The sequence below is a fragment of the Opisthorchis viverrini genome (genome assembly GCF_000715545.1).
Source record: "Opisthorchis viverrini unplaced genomic scaffold opera_v5_167, whole genome shotgun sequence".
NCBI classification, from domain to species: Eukaryota; Metazoa; Platyhelminthes; class Trematoda; order Opisthorchiida; family Opisthorchiidae; genus Opisthorchis; species Opisthorchis viverrini.
Genome location: NW_008751825.1, coordinates 519,577 through 527,807, shown reverse-complemented (window position 1 = coordinate 527,807; position 8,231 = coordinate 519,577).

Sequence of the window (8,231 nt, the reverse complement as noted above, 5' to 3'; positions counted from 1 at the left end):
GTTGACACATACCTACTACTGATGAAACCAGCAGCGACTCCGTCCAAATAAAAAAATACGAATTCCCATCCATTGGATTGGGTCGGATAGAATTGCCAGGAGCGCACGTTTGAAAGAAATCGTTGGGGTATATATCGTATGACCTGACTTTGAGCTTGTTTGTTCTACCGGGTTGTTCGCGAATTGTATCTGCCACGCACTTTGATTTAAGATCATTGCATTAGGGTCTGCGACGGTGTTTATCGTCGCCGCTCGTTTTTCGGCGGCAGAATTTCTTCATACGCTTCGATTGGAAGACTGAGTATTGTCACTTTGCCGCTATTTGAAGCTTCCGTGGTCCTTTCCGGCCACAAGTTCACCCCATCATGGGTAGACAAATCACTCGAAATTTTCTGTTCAAATCGGCTTGGGCGCGGACATCCTTTAGTCGGTTTAACTCGGTCTGAAACTGGTCGTGCGAGCTAATTTGCAATGTCCCATCAGTCAAGCTAATCCAATTCTGGTTCGAAGGAACAAAGCTGGGTGCACTGTCTCCTCCTTTTTGCCGCTCTCTGAAGCGAAATATTGATTAATCTAATCATTTCAACAATCAAATTTGAGAGGGTAAGGTGTGTTCTTTTTATATGTTCAAGTACCGGTGTGACCAGTTTTCCAGAAGCTGCACATTTGAAGGTCGCAGTTTGTCGCCTCCAAACTTTATTCCTAAGGTGTTGTTATGACAGTACAGTAGACAGTGGGCAAACAAAACGAACGTAAATGAGCGAAACCGAGTTATGAGACGGTGGATATACCAATCCGCCTGCAGATTAGGGGTGTGTGAACAAATTCCGTAAGCGAATCAGCCTTCTGAGCAATATTTACCTGAGTGCTGGAAGGCGCTGGTATAAATTGTTACCATCAGCGAACAGAGTGGAATTAAGTGTCGTTTGACATTTTTGTGGCAAATTCCGGAGGTGTCAAATAACTAAGTCATTTCGTTTTGTTTCATTCTGTTTCGTTCTGTTTCATTCAACGTTTCAGACCATTCGCTGTCTCGGAATGAGAGCAACTGTAAAGTTACGGAAAGTGGAATGATTGAAGATGAAGATGGAATTCAAATTCTGGACTCATTCATTTAACATTTTCAGTGATCTTTATTGTTTCGTTTTCAGTTCGCCCATTCCTTTGTAAGAAATTTCACTGTGCGATTTCATTTTGAGAAAAATTAATTCATTCCTATTCAGTCTGTAAGGCATTGCCGTCTTCCTGGATGGGGACTTCGAGACGGGCCACATCAATGGTTAGAGACATTGTCAGACCTGGCCCAGTCACGCCATCAATGGCGCTCATGCATCCAAGCTACTGCCTTCACTACATAGCTCGCTTCCCAATCCCCCACTTGACAGCCCACTGACAAAGCTGGATTTATGCACCAATTTATCAGCGCCCACCTTCAATGCGCAGCTACCTACCCCCTCCCCCAACCATCGGTGAACGAAACTATGGCAGCTGCAACCACTGTAGGATGAGTACGCGGTTATTGCAGCTGAATGATGATGAGATGAAGATGATGATGATGATGATGATGATGATGATGTAATCAGAGTTATTTTCTCCGAGTTCGTGAGTTTCCATTTTAGTGCAACCACCCAAACACCCAGTTACTTGTTTTCGTGCTGAATGGCTGGGCCAACACGTACAACACTTGGGCCTCAGTCTTTTATTGCTCCTATCGCAGGAAGCTGTAACACCTGGAGCCACTGTAACACGCTGCGTGGTTTGTACCTGAAGAACTCACTGCCCACTTGTAAGTGACTAATATTGGAAATTCTCCTCCGATCTTGTACGAATCTACACTTATGCTTTAAATTCACCTCCAAAGTGAGGAGAAAAGAATATATAAAAACCGATTGCTGTTGTCGGGGGAGGTTATGTTACACGCATATCGAAGTCAGTGATATTAACCCCACCTAAAAACGAAGAACACTTGGTGTACCCAGGTCCTATGAACGTGATTCTTTTCATGTAGATTCATCCGGTGTCTGTAAAATTGTGTATCTGAATGTACCTGAATGTTGCTGAGAGTGTAACCCACAACGTTTTTTTTCTTGGAGAAGGACTCAGTCAAGTGAATGGAGTCACCATTTTTGGTGGGAGACACAAGTAGACCATGGGATTAATTAGATGACCGTCGATTCGTTCGTCCAAATGTACAATTAGATTGCCAACCGCTCTGCTCCACCATCAGTGCACGGATGGTATCGTACACTCTTCTCGATTGGTGTCGAGACGCTTCCAAGCTTACGGAACAGGTCATCATCAGTCACGTGATCAACTCCCAGGAAAAGCGCCCGAACTGCCATTATCCGAATACATTTCAAAACAGCGGAACTTATAAGAATGTGAAAAACGCATTTTCGCTAACAGCAGATCTGATCGATGCAACCGACTCACTTGTTTCACCGTATCTTTGTGTTTCCGACAGATACTCGAACAAATTCCAGGAATGACTGAAGTTGCATCTCAAAATGAGAGACCTCTATTCCGTAAGGTGCATCTTTTGTCTATACCTGATCCGTTTAGCCAAACAAATTCTGCTATGCTCAGTGGGTTTCAAAGCACTTTTAGCGTTAGTATTCTACTTTCAAAAAGGACCTAAGAAATCCAGGGAGAATCTCCTGTCCTTAGCACCAGTTGCTCCCCCAGTTCCTCTGCGGACTGAACCTAGAAACAGCCGTTCAGCTACTAAACAACCGATCATGGTTCCGCGCCGCAACCGATTTAGTTGAATTCCGGGTAGCGTTTCAGGAAGTCTCAGGATAGGTCTAACTTGCCACACGCACGCAGTTACCATCAGGAAGGTCAGATTCCCGAATGTAATCTCAGAACGCCCGGAACCTACTGATCTACCAAAATCTCAACAGGGAAGCGGCAAGCATCCAGGACTCTCAATCATTCGATCAATTCAGCAAAAGCTGATGAGTGCTCATGTATGCCACAGAAGCACGACCGAATGTGATCATCGTTCAAGCATTTCAGAGGCATGATCGATGTTGACGAGTGTTCACTAACGCAAGTCCCCTTTAAATAGCTTGGGGCCGTTGTAACTTTTGCACTCGCACTCGCGGGCAATCACGCTCTCACACTCACTTGTTCGGAGTATAGCTGTTGTGTTCCCTTCTGTGAGTCTTTTTCCCCGGCACTAGGCACGGGAGCGGGTCAGCAGCAGATACCACAGATTGACGAATCAGCAAATATAACAGTTACAGGCGGAATTGTGGCAAACCGTACGCCAATCAACTGTGTGGATACAACCACTATGATTAACGGCTGCCCGTCAATGCGCTCAGTTCATCCTACATCCAGGTGTGCATAGCTGGTCACCTGTTCTTTACCAACTTACCGCTTGATTGACAGCTGCACCACTTGCTTGACTGACTTGAACTTAGTTTTATTCTATGGCTTATTTTCACTCATGTTCCATGCACCTGAACTGCCCAAATAAAAGCTGGCTGCGCCAGGTGAGTTTTCAGGCTTTCAGATAGTTCACAGTCCAGAATAGCATGATATCGGCTGAATTAACCGAAGGTTACATCTGTCATTCGTCCATACTCTCCAATGATACATCCGTTCCGTCTTTTCTTTATGAATAAATTTACCGCATTTTAACGATTCCAGTGGACCACAGTGCATTTCAAAGGTGAACAGATGTCCGAACTGTACTGGAAACCGGACATGCATGGACAGAGAAGTGGGATACACCACGGATACTGCCGATCAACGTCAGTCAAACGCACCTTTCACGTAGGCCCAGGTGGTGTTCAGCTACTACTGACATTAGACCAATCTGAATGAAACTTGCATGGCCAAAGCCTAACTCACTGCCCTACTTGTCCATATATTCATATATAACTTAGTCATCCTGATATTGGAAATTTCCGACTGTCTGACTCAGAAACGCTGCTCTTCTTACAGAGGTATCTAAATCTGTCAAGCGCAGGCGAGTTATGATTCTACGAACAACTGGATCCGCTTGATGATTCACGTTAAGCTACAGTAAATCCTTTTCATATTCCGTACATATTGATTTATCTACTCTTCCAATCTTTATACTGATGACTCTGTTAAACCTGGTCTAGGTAAATTTTTATGATGACGTAATCATACTTTTTGGAAGTGTTCTTTACTGGCTTGCAGTAGGCGAGATGACTGCTTGTCCCTTCGTCCTTGGTTCTTGAGGGTGTCGGAAAACACCCAAAGGCTACGTAAATAATACAGCAGGACTATGGCGCAGGTTTCAGTGTTTTTCCCAAATAAAGAAGAACTTTTCCACGCCAGCTTTCCGGAACAAAACCGGTATGTGTGTTTTCACTCTCATTTTTAAACGAGCGCCAAAAGGTCCCTACTTTTACCCATGACAAATGGGCGAACTTCGCAGAGAGAAGCACTTACGCTAGGAAACTTAATCTGGTCTGGAAAAAAGACGCAAGGAGCAGGAACAATTAGGTTCCCGTTCACCCATATTAATAAATCAACAGAATTTAGGTCCCACAACTCATTGGCCAATGTCGAAAAGTTGTGCTGAGTCTTACAGCCCGTTAATTCTCTTTTGAAAAAGGAATGTTCTTGGTTTGCAGAATACAAGTGTTCATTCATGTAGCTAACAACATGTAGCTTTCAGTGAATGAAGTTGGAAAAATGCACCACATTGCTTTTAAAAGTACCAATGGACTATTCAACATCGACATATTTTGTTCTCAGTCAGTTTAGTTCACTTTTTCAGCTAGAGGCGTGCACCAAAGGGCGGCTACAAACTTTTTCATAGAGAAGAGTAAGGATCACGTGTTGGAGAAGATGGTCCAAGCCGTATACCGATGACATATCGATCTGTTTGTCTAATATGGTAGACAGTAGTGGCTACGCACTGAAGGCTTTGACGGAAGGTGTCCGTTGACTGTGGGGCACAGCTATATGTGTAACGGTCACAAACTATTAGTTTACCTCGTCCCACTGTTCCCAATTCGGGGAAACAGCACTAACCAGCGCAACTGAGTTGACCGGTAAGGGCTCTCATGTCTCGTTGCCGGTTCCTGGAGTGACCACCTCTGGGTCATCTTCATCCGACAGGATCGGTGAAGAAGCCTCCACGGGGAAATTGATTGATCTTTCGGCTGTAGCACCCTTTCGGTGCCTACCTGCCGTGCCACACGAAGGAGGCACGAGGGCTCGGATACTGCCAGGTCGCCCAAGCCTAGACAGGGGAAGTCGAGAGGCACGGGTCGGGTTCGAACCACGGACCTTCCGGTAGATTCGCGCTCCAACCACTTGGTCCAACTCGCCCCCCTCCACGGGGAAAACGGTCTTCTAATATACGGGGTACATGGTCTGTCCAGTTTAACCTGTGGAGTGTGACTAGCTAATATCTCGGGGGAGAATGAAATTTCCATCCGACTTATCTCAGGATTAGCGATCTGATATTCCCCCAAGGCCCACGTAAAGCTTCGACGGCACCGAGAGATTTTAAGATCCACCGCATGCACCTTCCACCTTCTGGCTCACAAATTAGGACAGATGGAGAAAGTTATTCACCTTTTTGGTGCCTAGCTGCCGTATCATCCAAAGCAAGCGCGAGGGACACTGCCAGGTTGTCCCAGTCTAGACAGGCAAGTCGAGAGGTGGAGGTCGGGTTCGAACTACGGACCCGCCAGTCAGTAAATTCGCGCTCTAACCACTGAGCCTTTTCGAACCCAGAGGGTAGGATAGAACAGACCACGATATTGTGCACTGTGCTGCTGACCATCAACCCGATGTCGGTGTCACAGATGCAGGTCGCTGACAAACGCTCCCTGGCCTTCCCAATTAGGGAAGTGATTTCATCTCCCACCACTTACGCGGCTGCTCAATTAAACGAATTCATCTACTCCACTGATCGATCCACCTGAAAGCATAAGGTTAAGGGTTCTTGTAGTAACACTCTGCGGGTGCAAAGCGCGCACCGAAATTCGCAGTAGTATTATTCAGGTTATTCAAAATAGCTTGAATTTCTAAAGGTTCTGGTCCATGTAGAGCACTGCGATTGACGTACTCAGTATGCGTGAGCGAAACCTCAGGAGAATCTTGATCCTTGAGGCGGTAGGAGCAGGTAATACAGACTCAAGGTGCATGTGGATTACGAGTTTAAAGGGAAAAGGCGAAGGATAAGAGGCTCACATGACGTCACCTGCTTATATTGACACGAACCAACAAACAGCTCAGTGGTGGATGTGTGAAACTTGTGAATAGTAGCCACTCATGAAGTACGTGATACGGTTTCCGTTATTGGAGGACGAGTGGTGCTTTTTCCTGCCTAAGTGAGTGCTAATCACACCACTGAACAGCCTTTCGTGGCCGCTTGATTAACTGTTCAACCACTGGCTGGAGGGTCACGGGTTTGAGACTGTGAGATTCGTGAGATGCGCACTGATGACGTAGTACACTACTTCCTCGACAGCCCACTACCGGTTACACCCTTCTTGAGGCTCATCAAGTAGGCGTTTGTTAACTTTTCAGCATCGATTGGCTTCACTGTTTTACTTTAGTGTTCATCAGACCTCGGGAATTAGCAATAATTATGTGATGTCCACAAAATATGAACTCCATCTCTATTCAGTTTCATTTGGTGCCGTGACCAGGATAAGGATGAAGATCCCGTGGCAGCAACCCTTTGAGGATGGGGATGTTCGCACCTTCCTGGAGGACTTTGAAGAGGTTGCGGAGGCTGCCGGGCGGGAGTCCGACCAAGGTAAGTTGGCAGCACTGAAGACCCTCCTCAGGGGCCGGGCGAAGGCGGCCCTGGATGCGGCCAGAAGAGGCCCTCGGAAGATGGACTGGGCTGCTGCGAAGGAAGCCCTCGCAGCGGTGTTCGACACGCCGGCCGACCGTCAGGAGGCCATGAGGCGGTTCAAGACGGTCAGAATGGCACCCGGATCTGACCCAACCGTGTTCTTCGCCGGCCTGCAGCAGTTGTTGGATCGCGCTTTGCAGGGTCTGGACGGAGTGTCGTGACACCAGTTGCTATCGGACCAGTTCGTCGAAGGTGTGCAGCCGGTGCTTGGTGCCCAATGCGGTTGGAACGAGCAACTAGCCAGTTGGGTGTGGAGGAGCTGGACCGTCTGGCCCGGTGGCTGCCCGAGGAACCACTGGCTACATTGCAGTCGCAGGAGAAGAGGGATGGTTCATTAGTGGAGGAACTGCAGACTAGAGTGGACCAACTCGCCGAACAGCTGGCAGCCGCCGGCGCACACTCGCACCAGCCGGTGCTACATGTGTGGCAAGACTGGCCACAGAAAGAATCAGTCCCCGTACCCGATCATTTGTACAAAGTAAAACTCCGCAGCGAAGGCCTTCCTCCTTTTATCAATCTCGTTTGAATAAACCAGCGCCCAGTTGGATTCGATTGGCCTGTTTAGCGCGCGCCAAACGGAAAACGCGAAGGCACCACAGCCAACTCGTTCAGCTGTAGCATCCTTTCGGTGCCTAACTGCCATGTCACCAGAAGAAAGTCCGAAGGCTGGGACACTGCCAAATTGCCCAAGCCTAGACAAAGGAAGTCGAGAGGCAGAAGTTGGGTTCGAACCACGGACTCTCCGGTCAGTAAATTCGTGCTTTTACCACTGAGCCATCTCGCCCACCATAGCAACATACATCACCTAATGTACCGGGATCCGGATTTCGGCCATCTGAGTTACGCAATTCGTGCGTTGCCGCTAATCCGCTCCCACCGACGGTGGATTACGTAATAAATAACCTGGTTGCGTGTATTTCTTTTCGGACAGGTTATCGTGACATTTCCGTGGGCTTCTGACACCTGCTGAGTTTCCCTTACAAATATTTCAAGTGCAGTATTTGTTGAACTTAGTTCGCTAACCGCGTAAGAACTGAGGACGAATTACTGCACTGTGTAGGTAAAGCTAGCCTTTTTACAATCTGCTTGCACATCTGAAGACACGCATGTCGAAAGAACAAAATCGAACAAAAAGGCGGGCATATCGGCTAAAGATCGACAACCAGTGCTAAAAGTTAGAATGATTATGTCAGTGTTACTTTCTCGCAACTGTCCATCTTGGTCAGCAATTTACAAATGAATACGTATATAACCAGACATGTCCCACATACATGACTGCGTAAATCCAAGTGTTCATATGTGAAAATGGGGGAGGATATAAAACTACGGGAAAAGAGGTTGGTTGGTTGGTTGGTTGGCTTCTTTTTTA